A 14,541-nucleotide genomic window follows, 5' to 3' on the forward strand; every position below is an offset into this window, starting at 1 on the left:
ACACCCAAGCTTCTACCATGACCGACGACTTATCTTTGTTATTGTTTCTTTTATATTTATCTACGGTACAGACTCCTTAACTGTTTTAGCGGAATATACAAAAGTATCAGTGTCTCTAATGCCTTGCTCTTACCCGGCAAAGCGAACTGAAGACCTGGTTTGGATGAAGGCGTGATCGGGTTCACGCCCGAGAAACAGTCAGTGGAGGCAGTAACAGCCTACAGTCAATTATTATTAAATTTGGAGTACTGATAAACGCTACACTTCTATACGAAAATCACCTACGTAGCAAAGTAATTTCGCACTGAATTAGTCAAGTTGCCATGTTTGTGAAGCCGCATCTGGTCCGAATAAACCATTGGCTGATTTAATTCTGATGCAAGATCTTTCGTAATAATTTAATTTTATCTGCCTAGGTCACCTCGATATAGAGTTAGCAAGCTTGACTACTAGTCAAAACGTCGTGACTCCCAGGTTCGATCACAGGCACTAGTTCAGTTTTGAATAAAGTCATCAGAAATTGCTGCCGTAAACACCCAATACGAGGAGACACCCTAGTTCTGCCAAAGAGGCACAGGAGAGGATAGTACAACAAAGTTCAGGAAAAGAAAGGAAAACAATAATATCAGTCAATTAGGATGAAAATTAGAAGTGTTGGGCAGTCAAGGCGAAATGGCTGTAGAAAAAATGTGAAGAAATCGAAAAAGAAATGGTCGGCCAAAGAACTGATTCAACATACAGAAAAGTCAAAACAGCATTCGATGAATTTGAAAGCTAGGGCTGCAACATTACAAGTGCAAGAGGAATTCTACTGTTAAATGCAGAGGAAAGTGTGGATATCTTGAAAGAGAACGTTAAAGGCATCTACGAGAAGGAGGGCTTCTCTGATAACGTGATAGAGCAACAATACGCTCTATGAAAAACATAGAGGAAGCAGCATTAGAGTAAGTATTCAAAAGATGTGTGGACACTTGCTATCAAATAAGACGGGAGGGATACATAACATTCGTTCGGAATTTCTAAACTAACTGGGAAAAGTTTTAACCAAACAACTACTCCAACTAGTGAGTAGAATCTATGAGAATGCAGATATACCACGAGACTTGACTCTATCCCGGAGCTAGCAAAGGTACATCTAGGAGAACTATCATAAAATCAGCTCAGGCGTCCAAGTCGCTTACAAAAATAATATAGAGATGAATGGAAAAGAAAATTTGTGGTCTGAGAGACACAGATTATTAAAGCTTCCGGCGTGGTAAAGGCACCAGTGAGGAAGTTAACGACGTTACACATGTAAGCAAGACTGGAAAAAGCGTTCTAAATACTCGAAAAATAAGTTAAACAATAGAGAAAGACGGGTAATACATCACGTAAGAATCAAGAAGCAACAATAGTAATAGAATGCCAAGAATGAAGTGCTCGCATTAAAAGAGGTGTAAGACAGAGGTACAGTATTTCCTGCCTCCGGTTTAGTCTGTACAGCGAAGAAGGATTGACAGAAATGAAACCGAAGCTTCAGGAGTGGGTTTAAAATACAGGGTGAAAGAGTGTTAATGATAAGATACACTAATGACGTTGCTACCACAGTGAATTTAAGAAAGAACTGCAGAAACTGTTGAATGGCATGAACAATCTAATAAGCAAACACTGTGGATTGAAACCAAAGAAATATGAAAGTAATCAAGAACACATGAAATGAAAGTCGATGTAGAACTTAGCATCAAATTGGTGACCACAAAGTAAAACGAAGGAATGCTGCTACCTAGGAAGCAAGATAACACATGACGAACAAAGCAAGGAGGATTTAAAAAGTGGAATAGTAAAAATTCCTGAACAAGAGAAATCTACTGATATCAAACATAGATCTTAATCTGAGCAAGAAATTTCTGAGAGCTGCGTTTGGAGCACAGCACTGTATGAATGTGATTCATGGACTGAGAGAGAAGCTGAAAAAGAAGAGAATCAAAGAGTTTGAGATGTGGTGCTACAGAAGAATGTTAAACATTAGGTGGACTGATAAGGTAAGGAATAAAGAAGTTCTCCGCACAATCGGCGAAGAAAGAAACATACGGAAAACACTGACAAGAAGAAGAGCCAGAATGACAGCACTTGCTTTAAAACTTCAGGAAATACCACCATGTTACTAGAGGGAGCTGAATAAGAGGGTAAAAATTGTAGGGGAAGTCAGAGATTTGAATACACCGAACAAGTAATTCACTTAGTCTGTGCAATTGCTGCTCGAGATGAAGAGATTGGCACAAGAGAGGAATTAGTGAGCGGCTGCAGTCACCCATTCCGAAAATATGAAAAAAATCTTCTTCATCAATTCAATCTTGAGAGTCGCCCTGTATGTTTCATTTTGAGCGAATTTCCAGCCCAATAAAAAAGTTGTTGAATTTTAACTAAATGTCGATATAAATTTTTATTTAACACCTTTATAATACATTGAAGCATAAAAAATATTCAGGCTTAGACAACGTGCCTCTGAGTACAAAAAATTTTACTACTCCTAAGCTACACTGTATATTTTCTATACGAATTCTGTAAATACAAAAATGCATTCTTTTCTGCCTTGTATTTTATTTCTCCCAGACGCCTTTCGCCTTCTTTCACTTTAAGGCACCATCAGTGGGATAGTTCTTCGCGTTTTTAGTTGGCATCTGCGTTTCCTCTCATCTGGTCATATGCTGGAGGTCGCACTACACCTCTGTTTACAAAACATAAGCATGTTTTTATGTTGCCTACTTTTTCATTCGCACTTCTCGTCTTGTTTGTCTATATTGTTGTGATGCACTATCAGTCTATTTTCACTAATTATAGATATTGGATCGAAAATTGTGATTTCAAGATGTAACTACTTGCGTTTCTCATCCTTTTTTAGGAAAAAATCGAAACGCGTCTGGGAGAAATAAAATACAATGCAGCAAGAGAAGACGTTTTATATTTACAAAACAAATATTTCTATGTTTGCTGCGGAGGATGGCCACGCCAATAAACCTGTTCCTCTAAGACTTTGACAAATGGAAACGAGTCAGGTAGGAAAAAAGTAATTGGCTTAACTGTTCAACATTTCTCGCATTGTGAGACCACATGTCAGTGGTTTCATGGAAAATTTTTTGCGGTTGCCTATGGAGCCATGATTGTGCACAGCTGTGTACCTCTTTGTCGAGGCAAACCACGTGCAACGAATGCCTTTCTTCAGGGCTCCAAAAATATTGAAATCACACAGGGAGAAATCGAGACATTATGGAGGACGTGTAAGGGCACCCCAGCGAAACTTGTGTATCGTAGTCGAAATAGGTGGACTCGTCCAGAAAGACAGTCATGGCTGTTGATTTGCTTCGGATGATGAGGTGCTATGCCCGGGTACAATCATGATTCCATGGACAACACGAAACATTTACCCATGAAAGCATCGACCGTCTTGTCTCATAGTAGGATAAATGTCTTAACTTATGGCAATTACATTTGATGTAATAAACGTGTACTTACTTTTTTCCATCCGTCTCGTTTTCATTTGACTGCCATTTGTAAATCTGTCTACTCAGCTTCCATCTTCTATCTTTTCTTATCCCTTGTAAACTAGCAAAGTACTCCCTTTATTCATCTTCTATGCACTTATTTGGTTACGTGTACCCAACCCCACCCCCGTCTCAGTTTCATTTTCATTTTTTCATAGTTGCGGTTTTCACAACCAAATGTTCCATAATAAATTAGTTTGTTTTCGTACTTCTGCTGAAAGCTGTATTTGGTGCGTCGCAAGGGAGCACAAGTTCAATGCTCGTTATAAATAAAATCTTTTCTATCAATTGTTAATATAACTGATCGCTGAATTTGGTCGCTATACATAACAAAAACACCAAGACAGTGATAATGACGAATTTGGTGTACAACAGCTTATTTTGTCATTCCTGTCACTTCATCATGGAAAAGTTGTAGGACAATAAGGAAGTGTAAGTCAGAACTGAGGTTAATAGTTATTTATTTTGCCTGATGATTGACTAGAATCACAGTAAAATTAACCATAAAGCAAAGTTTTCTAATACTTAGATCAAAGTACAAAATAACTTCAAGACTGTTGGGAGGAACCAAAAAATGTGGAAAACTGTGTGAAGAAAGTGCAACAAGATCTGTCCATCTTCGCAGTTAGCGAAATTAATGTAAGCTTTTTAGAAGGTAGATTACGCCTCTCAAATTCACGACACTTACATTTCTCCAAATCAGCAACGTGCACCAATCAGCACCAGATGGTGGCCAGACAACACCTTCTCTACGACAGCCTGGAGCAAATGACCTAAATCTAAGTTCACAGCCCTCCCCTCTCTACTTTCAAAAAAATTCGTTGTGGGGACGACTTAGTGCAGTTGCCAATGTGACAGGTGAGAAAATCGCTTATTTCAAGTAAAAACACGGGAACGCAACAGGAACATCCCACTCTTGGTGTACGAAACGCAAATTAACAAACATGAGGTTGCTACCAGCCTGGAGCAGTATATCCTCGACTGGTCGAGCCCTTCACACCAAGGACAGTGGCAGGGCAAATCAATTCGACTAGGTAACCAAAATTTTGGTTCAGCAGTGACTTGGCATCTCGTCCTTTGATATTCATGTAGAAAAGGCAAAATGTCTAACACCATTATTTTCTATGGACGGCTGCGGCAGCACAGTGTCCCTGCCCACGGCTAGGCCTTAAAACTGTCAATATTGTATTCTTTCTCTTTCACATACGCGCAGCAGAAAAGGCAGAAATGTCAAATTCACGGCTGGTCAGCACTGCGCCCCGTGCCCACAGCTAGGCAATTTTGCCAGTCCTGCCCATGACACCACGAAACAGGTAGCTTTCTCACTTTTATATGACAACTGTCCATCTCGCTATGGAAGCACACCTCTAATAACGAGTTTCACTGACTACCTCTGTCAACAAAAGGACTCTTGAGACGACACCAGTAGTGCTCCGTCTCAGCGTGAGAAACGAAGTTTTTCTCCCAAACCGAGCGAGGTGGCGCAGTGGTTAGCAAATTTGACTCGCATACAGGAGGACAACGGTTTAAACCATCGTCTGGCTATCCTGATTTAGGTTTTCCGTGATTTCCCTTAATCGCTTCAGGCAAATGCCAGCTTCTTCTCAGTTTCAAATGACCTCAGTGTCGATGGGACGCTACACACTAATTTCCTCTTCCTCTTCCTCCTCTTTCTTCTCCTTCTTTTCTCCCCCAGAGACAGATCCACCAAGCGCGAATTAGTAACCATAAAGTAGTTTCACAGAATGAAACAGTATTGCATAGCGTTGTGTGACAGTAATACCACACTGGTAGTAATTCCCAAGAGGCATATTGTCGTTGCTGGTTGCACAACAGTAGCTACTGGAATGGTTCTAGCGTCAGCGGTCCCTATATCAGTGCCATTACTTAAAGTTGGTGATACTGCAGTCTTCTATTTTTCAGACGCGTATGTAGCAGTGAGGGCACGAACCGGGGCCCGATACAGAAATCCAAGACAACCGCAATAGCTGCACTTATGCCATGCTAGCAGCTCCACAGCCACGAGCCGGCCGGAGTGACCGAGCGGTTCTAGGCGCGGCAGTCTGGAACCGCGAGACCGCTACGGTCGCAGGTTCGAATCCTGCCTCGGGCACGGATGTATGTGATGTTCTTAGGTTAGTTAGGTTTAACTAGTTCTAAGTTCTAGGAGACTAATGACCTCAGAAGTTGAGTCCCACAGTGCTCAGAGCCATTTGAACCATTTGAACCACAGCCATGACCCAAGCATTCGGGCAATACCTGACGTTTCGAAACATTTCGACAGTGCTTGGCGAGCCGTGTACTTTACCTCAACCGCATAAGAAACCTATCGTGTATTGTTTAAAAGCTGGTCACCTGGCCAGGCTGAGCAAGTTGCGACAGGTGGGCTTCGAACCGGCGTCCGTTGAATGCTGTATGCCGCCAACATTCTTCCTGCTGTCTGCTAGCGCAAAATTTGGCATGGGTGGCATCGATACCCTCCTGGTTACCGAGATGCGGGGCATCTACCAGCTCTCGACACTAGCCTCAGCAGCGCGGGACATAGACGTCCTGCCATCACCATAATAACAACATGAGGCGCCGCATTTGACACGGCAATGCCGAGGTACGCCGTCCAAGCAAGGCCTTTTCGGTACTCCGGTAGTAGCTACTGCCATCCTTGTGGTATTCCTTCTCGCCACCGAGGGCCGCGAGATCGAGGTCTCACCACGCCCGTGGTACATGGACGCCGTGGGTCAATGCCGGGCAGCACCTGTAATTGCTATAGCTTGTTGGAGTAATGGTTTACATGTACGCCGCCTGTCTTACTGCAGCCACCTGCTCCTCCCGCCGGCCTCCCGTAGCTCTTGTCATTCCACGGAAACCACAAAGCCCGAGGTGCGAGAGCGAACGCCGTCCTAACCACTAGAAAATCGACTTTTGCTCATCTCCATGGCAGTCATTGCACTCCCGATCAGCTACAATGTAAAAAACAGCTTTTTAAACTCTAATTTACTAAAGGCACACCAGGACATACTCACTCTTCAGTTTATTTCTTTTTCTGTCATAGTGTTTAACTGCACTAAACTCACAATTGAAAAGTCATTTTATGACTTCATTGTCTGATAAACTGATAGTTCTTAAATTTACAGCTGTGGGAAAGATAGCAAATAATGGCAGTCATTGCGGCCCCGATCAGCTACGTACGTAAAACGTAGATCTCTAAAGCCTAATTTACTAATGGCACACCAGGACATATTCAGTTTTCAGTTTATTTCTTTTGCTGCCCGTATGGTCATAACGCTTAACTGCACTAAATTCACAAAAATAAATAAATGGCGTGTGACGAGGGCATCCCGTGGGGTAGACCGTTCGCCTGGTGCAAGTCTTTCGATTTGACGCCACTTCGGCGACTTGCGCGTCGATGGGGATGAAATGATGGTGATTAGGGCAACACAACACCCAGTCCCTGAGCGGAGAAAATCTCCGACCCAGCCGGGAATCGAACCCGGGCCCTTAGGATTTACAGTCCGTCGCGCTGACCACTTTTTTTCTCATTTTGTTCGCTTATGTTCGTTGCATCTGCTCGGGGCGGACGTCTTACGACATCCGTTTACGTTCGTTGTTGATCGATTGACTCAGTTATTTTATTACAGAGGGCAGCTAACCCTCTGACCGATCACGCTGAGCTACCGTGTCGGCGCCACTCAGCTACCGGGGGCGGACACTAAATTCACAATTCAAAAGTACGAGTAATTTTATGGCTTCATTGTCTGACACACTGACAATTCAATTTATAGGTGTGGAAAAGGTAGCAAGTAACGATTTTTTTTTTACTTATTGTCCGAATAATGTATAGTGGGAGGAATAAAAGATAATATACTAGAGTCTAGGTGATGTGAGGGTACAAAGGTAACGAAATTTAATTCACAGTCCTGCCGTCTGTGCTAGCAACAATGGCTCGTTATGGGCTCTGAATCGACTCCAACAGAGTTTTCATAATATACGCGGGTTCAGTAAGCCATGTAGCTTAAACTCCCTGCAAGAGTCCGTCGATTGTAGTGCCTCATGAGTGGTGATATGCCGCTGCCGAAGCAACCTAGGGCCAGATGTTTCGAGGGAATGACACATCTGGAGAACTCGATGCCTATGGCAACAGTCAAACACCATCCGTATCGATATAGTTCAGAACAGTTATGGTCACTTCCGGTCGTATCCTTGCGAATGATGGTGTCATGGACGTTTAGAAGGTGGGCACCGGTGTTGGTCGTAACACATTACACAAATGTAATGAGTGCAGCCCCAGTTACTGGCTGTGCAAATCACAGGTGATCCTGTTGGTTACCAGACATAATTGCATACTTGCAGCAAACAAGCCCATTTCTCCGCTCAATGTTCGTGAAGTATCTGCACGATTCTGGTTGATTGGGAGAAAAATATGCCTGTCCTCTCAGGCGCTAGTTACATAGATCCATTGCGATGCTGCGTGATGTTGAGTACTGCACTCCTGAACCCGCGAATCCTTATTGGGTTGACAGTTGTGGGCTCCCAGTGGAAGAGAGAAGCAACATCGTGGTCCCTAAACCACTGTACTGCTGTCGAATTCCGCACGTGTTGGTAGACGCTTCTCATTCTTATAAATGTCAGCACACGATCTTCTCATAAATAATAAAGGTCCAAATGCGATTTCTGAATTACAAACACCATGAGTAATGTTTCCCCAAACACGAATGTAGATGACGCAATATCTACCATGTGAATTTGTGATGAAATGTTAATCATTTGCACAGCTAAACACTTTTGCCAGTTTAATATTTTTGCATGCCATTTTAATGGGCAGAATAGATGTAGTAGGGCTGCCCTATAAATGGCTACTGGAACGTTGTAAAACGCCACAAAGCCCTCCCTCAATGGTGAGGGACCAGATATAGTGAAGTACTTGGACGCATCGGGTCTCAAGAGTTGAGGCAATCTTCGACAAATGGTTAAGTTGCTAATAACAGTGAGCGCTTTCCTTCAATCAGTTTTGAGACTGAAGTTCGCGATTATTTCTCTGTTTGCATAGAACTAATTTCTCTTTGGATTGGTTACGCCTTGAGCAAACACTTCTTTTTCACCCACACATGTTTACATGCTTCAATAACTTAGTAGCACCTTGGATTGGTTTCTTATTGGCTTTCCGCCAAAGAACAGGAAAAATTGCTAATAGAATTTCACTTTTTAAGTAGAGTATTCACAAAACATTCTTATGCATTGTCAATTAAATGCTGTGTGCTGTAAGTTTTCTGTGCATTACAGCGGTATTTCTTTTACACTTTGCAGTAGCAACGATGGAAAATATAGAAAAGTTCTTTCAATCGAAGAGCATGTTTTGGAGAGTTAGACAACAGTGATCAATATTATTTTACTACATGTGAAGGACTGTGTGAGTGCATATGTGTGCGGGGGAGGGGGGGGGGATGCGTGTTCGTGCGCACAATGTGTTTAAACTTACTTTTACTGGTTTCCACATTGTGTTTACAAGATACGAAAGCAAGTTGGTGAACAGCTTAACTTGCTCTAGGCGGGACGTCTGGAGCTTGTGTTGGCCTTATAAGTGTGTGTCAGGGATAAGAGAGTGTGAGGGGTGAGGGTGTGTATGGAGGGGAGTGAGAGAGAGAGAAAGAGAGAGGGGGCGGAGGTGGGCGTCTGTATTTGTGTGTGTGTATTTTTATGGGTTTAGATTGTCTGACAGTTCTGTGGAGGAAGAAAACGGAATTGTACTGAAGAGTGCTGGGTCTTCATTTATTATTTCATTTTCTTCTACTATGAATTTCTTAGTTTTCTTCAGTTGTAAATTTGTGCTCGACGCTTTGCCCCATGTGAAAACTTTGAGTGATTATTGCTGTCTGTTGGTCTTTGATCCACATCCATAAAATGTTCTGCGAATATTAGATTACAGTTGTTACTTTTTAATGCTCTGCTATGTTCTGTGTAGGCAATATTGAAATTTCTGTCTGTCGATTACAAACTACATTTTCCTCTTAACATGTGATCCGATACGAAAATAAGGAACGCACTGTTAATGTGCCGGCCGCTGTGGCCAAGCGGTTCTAGGCGCTTCAGTCCGGAACCGCGCTGCTGCTGCGGTCGCAGGTTCGAATCCTGCCTCGGGCGTGGATGTGTGTGATGTCCTTAGGTTAGTTAGGTTTAAGTAGTTCTAAGTTCTAGGGGATTGATGACCTCATATGTTAAGTTCCATAGTGCTTAGAACCATTTGAACCATTTACAACTGACAATGTGCAACGCCAGCGAAACATGTCAGGGTGAAAATGAAAAGAGAGGCAGAGAAAATTGTATTTGTTCAAGGCATAAACTGTCCCAAAACAAATTAATTTCCTCTAGTCTCTTTCAAAAATGGTTCAAATGGCACTGAGCACTACGGGACTTAACATCTGAGGTCATCAGTCCCCTAGAACTTAGAACTACTTAAACCTAACTAACCTAAGGACATCACACACATCCATGCCCGTGGCAGGATTCGAACCTGCGACCGCAGCGGTCGCGCGGTTCCTGACTGAAGCGCCTAGAACCACTCGGCCACCCCGGCCGGCTCCGATCTCTTTCCATGAAAACAAATTTAATTCCTCCGATCTCTTTCCACGCTCGCACTGCGAGTTAACAGGGCACGCTGCTTTAGAATGGCACGTGGCTATAGCTTATCGCGTGAGTAAGGTAATTCACGCTACGACAGCGACTCTACGGTTCGCTTTGTTGAGCAATACCAATAGCGTGCACTTCCTGAACGGCCGGTCGGTTTAAGTGTCAACACGCACCAATGCCCTGACGGCTCATCAGTCAAGGTTCGACAAAGATATTACACACATGAACACTGCGATAAAGGTACTTGATCACATTTTTATGAATCGAAACGTCAGCCCAGTTCACTTAGTTTTGCCGGTAGCGGCAGCACAGAACGACGTGCGGGGATCCCGGCGTGTGGCTCACGTTTCGCGGAGCCTCGTGATCGTCTGGCGTGGAGGCCGGCGACCACGGCACTCCACACTCCCACACTCCACGCCTCCCCCCCCCCCCCCCCCCCCCCAGGCGAGTTCAGACAGACAGACGGTTGGCTGGCCGCCGTTTCCAGGTCAAGGCGCTGCACCGCGCGACGCTCACTGACAGCGATATGCTTCCTCTCGTCTCTCTCTCTCTCTCTCTCTCTCTCTCACACACTCTGTCTGTCTTTCTGTCTCTGAATGTAGCATGCCACTCAGCGTCCTCCAAACCGTAGTAAGAGACCATTAGCAGGCGCTGTGGCACCTGCGGCATGGTCGTTCCGAGACGTTAAAGGAAGTAAGTTCCTTGTCAGCATTTGCTGCAGATCCCAATTATTATTTCGGCCGGGCAATAAACGCATTTTTAATTAGCTCCCTGAAGCGTAAGAGAAAGGCATTCATGACAAGTGAAGGAGAGTGCTTGTTTCGACTGGCCTCATATGGAAACGAAAGGACAAACAGAACTGACCTCTTTGAGGATGTTTGTAGAGTGAGATTATAATCTGATTAGTTGGTAACCGACGTTTTAGGTCCAAAGCTGCGACGTTGTTGAGTCAAGTGCTGCCTGCAGACAGCCATCAGAGCACATCATTCTCTTTGGTGACACAGTTGTGAAGCTACCGTAGGCTGCTGTCGACCATCACAAGTAAGTTTTCCTAGTAGCTTTGGTCAGCTACGATTGTAACCGCATTACTTGTATGTTAGGTGTGTTGCATACCTATTGGGCGTCACCTCATTTTAATCACTTTGTTTGTGTATGTGTTCAGTGTCTTAGTAGATTCCTCTAGAAACCAGAAACGACGAACCGTCTAGAAACTACGTGCGGATATATAAAGGGCATGTAACCTTCAGGGTATTTTTGTTCTACATAGTTACTCTCCCACCTATTACTTAAAGGAAATTATAACAAACTGAAATTTTCGATGTATAATTCATGTTTTATTCTAAAATTGTTGATTTGTAACATGAAACACAGGGATGTTGTGGTAAATACAAAAACAATACACATTTATTATATAGCTCTGGAAAACACACTTTCCTCAAAACAATGTACAAATAAAAAAACGCGAAAGATCAAACATCACTTCAATGCATCGTCGAGCTTATGTAAAACATGTTTCTGTTATTCACAAACAAATTTCGTAATTATCAGTAATAGCAGGATACTTTTGCTTTTTATCATGATGAAGAGAGCTCTTTCAGTACAATAAGCAACAAGAATGATACAGATTGTTTTCTTTGTGCATCTAAAGTCTACCTGCATCAAAAGTAAGTGCTTACACACACACACACACACATATATATATATATATATATATATATATATATATATATATATATATATATATATATATATGGAACTCGACAAGCAGTGGGCCCATGTGGTCAAAAAACTGCATCATGACATTACCAGAACTGGAACTGGTGTGCACGGTCTTTGATTTCTTTGGAGATGGTGAAGTCGCATGTTTCCACTGCTTGCTCTGACGCTTGCTTCCCGCTTCAAAATAGTGACACCATGTTTCTTCACCTGTGACAATACGTGACAGAAAGCCGAATTCCTCCTCATGATAACATTACAGATGACTTAGAGACAGCGCCATTCGAGTATTGATCTGTTCAGCAGTCAGTTGGTGGGGAATCCTCTGCGCACAGATTTTTCGAAAGTTCAAGTGTTGATGCATTACGATGTGGGCAGTGCCCACTCTAATACCCAGTAACCGATGGATCTCGTCCACGGTGCTTCTCCGGTTGTCCAAGACTAAAGCATTCACTTACGCAACCATTTTCGGCGTGATAGCACGGTAAGCCTGTCCAGGACGAGCATCGTCTTCCAGTGACTCGCGCCCCTCAAGGAATCTTTTGCGCCATCCCACAACACTTGAACGATTCAGACTGTACTCACTGTACACAGCCTTCATCCGTCGATACATTTCACGGCCTCCGACTCCCTCCGCCGCCAAAAATCGAATCACTCCTCGTTGTTCCTGCTTACTCGTCTGCATGTTCGGTAGCGGACGATAGCTTGTGTCACCACTTTCTCTTCGGCGTGAAACCACACTGGCGCTATGCAACATCAAACGGTGCGCGCGCGTCAGTCTCTTTAGCAATAGATGGCGCCACCATACCCCCAGTTATTTGGTGCCACCTTACGTGTAAGGCAAGAGTAGATGCACTGACCAGGTTTCATTCGAATGAGTCTCATATTTAACAAATCTTGAGGATATGAAGCTAAATGATTACATAGGCTCAGTTTCAGGTAAAGCAGGTAGTAGATTTCGATTCAGTGGTACAATACTGCAAAAATTTAAGGACTGTACAAAGAAGATTGCTTAAAAGATTCTGATCATGTGTGTGGTATACATACCGAATAAGATTAACAGGATATACTGGAAGTATCCCCTTCCTCCTTCTGAGATTTTCCTCCTAGGGCTCCCTCTTTCCCTTCACTCCCTCCTCCCTTCTCCCTTCTCTCTCCCTCTCCTCCCCCCCTCCAGGCTTCCACACCCCACCATACCCTCTCCCCTCCCCACCCCCCCTCCCCGACCCTTCCCTTCCCTTCCCCTCCCTTCCCTTCCCTTCCCTTCTTCTCTCCCACTGGCATCCTCCCCAATCCCTCCTAACCACCCCTTTTTCCTGTAGCAGGTCCCCCGCTCTTTCGTTCAATAGTGTGTCTAGTGTTCTCTTTGTCTAAGTGCGTCGGTGTTTCTTCTTCAGTGCGCCTTCGTTCGCATGTGCAACTGTTTTATCTGCGTTTGTGTGCAGTGCTGAACTTACTTGTCCCACCAGTGAGTTCCGCAAAAGCTTTCTTTTCGTTTCTTATATATGTTTTCTGTTTTTACCATTCATGGATGTCTATATTTTTGTCTTCCTGTTTACTTTCTGCTTTTCTGTGGCTGAAGAGCGGCGTAGATAGGCCGCTGCTGGCCTACTTTTTGTAAGGTATGAAAATAACAATAAAGGGAAAAAACTGGAAGTATGAAAATAATAGCAGCCCGAATGATCACAAGATTGTTTGGCCCACGAGAGAATCTCACAGAGACGGTAAAGACTGAACTACCAGACACTACAACATAGACGCTAAATATCCCGCGAGAACTTACAAAGAAACAGGCAGTATGTGATGAATCCAAGAATACAATTCAGCCCCCTACATAAGCTTACCTTGAGACAACGATGACGAGATTACTAATATTACTGTAATTCCATAGGCATTTAGGCAGTCGTTCTTCCTGTTCTCCATACACGAATGGAAAGGAAAGAAACTTGCTTCATTGAGAAGTACTCTCTGTCATGCACTTCAGAATGGTTTGCTAAGTATAGAAGTAGATGTAGAAAACATCTACATGTAGGAAAACAAAATATTATGTGGCCACCATCCAGGTAACAGGCTTCTCATTTGCCGCTGGCAGTGTGTCGCATGCGAAGAAGGTTGCCTCTTCACACTAGTAATTTCTCTGGTAGCCCCAAGACAGTTGCTGGACTCCGTTACACAGATTAGTAGTAGAGAGCTACCAGAACTAGAAGTACTTAAATTTCAAGGCTCCACATTTGACAGCAGCCGTTTGACGTTCTATAAGTACTTTGAAAATCATTACTCTAAAATAGATTAAAAATAGTCTTCACCGCAATAAAATATTAATTTACAATGGTTATAGATTTTCAGACCATTTACACTACTGGCCATTAAAACTGCTATACCACGAAGATGACGTGCTACAGACGCGAAATTTAACCGACAGGAAGAAGATGCTGTGGTATGCAAATGATTAGCTTTTCAGAGCATTCACACAAGGTTGGCGCCGGTGGCGACACCTACAACGTGCTGATATGAGGAAACTTTCCAACCGATTTCTCATTCATAAACAACAGTTTACCGGCGTTGCCTGATGGAACGTTGTTGTGATGCCTCGTGTAAGGAGGAGAAATGCGTACCATTACGTTTCCGACTTTGATAAACGTCGGATTGTAGCCTAAAGCGATTGCGGTTTATCGTATCGCGA

The sequence above is a fragment of the Schistocerca serialis genome, chromosome 1 (genome assembly GCF_023864345.2).
Source record: "Schistocerca serialis cubense isolate TAMUIC-IGC-003099 chromosome 1, iqSchSeri2.2, whole genome shotgun sequence".
NCBI lineage: Eukaryota > Metazoa > Arthropoda > Insecta > Orthoptera > Acrididae > Schistocerca > Schistocerca serialis.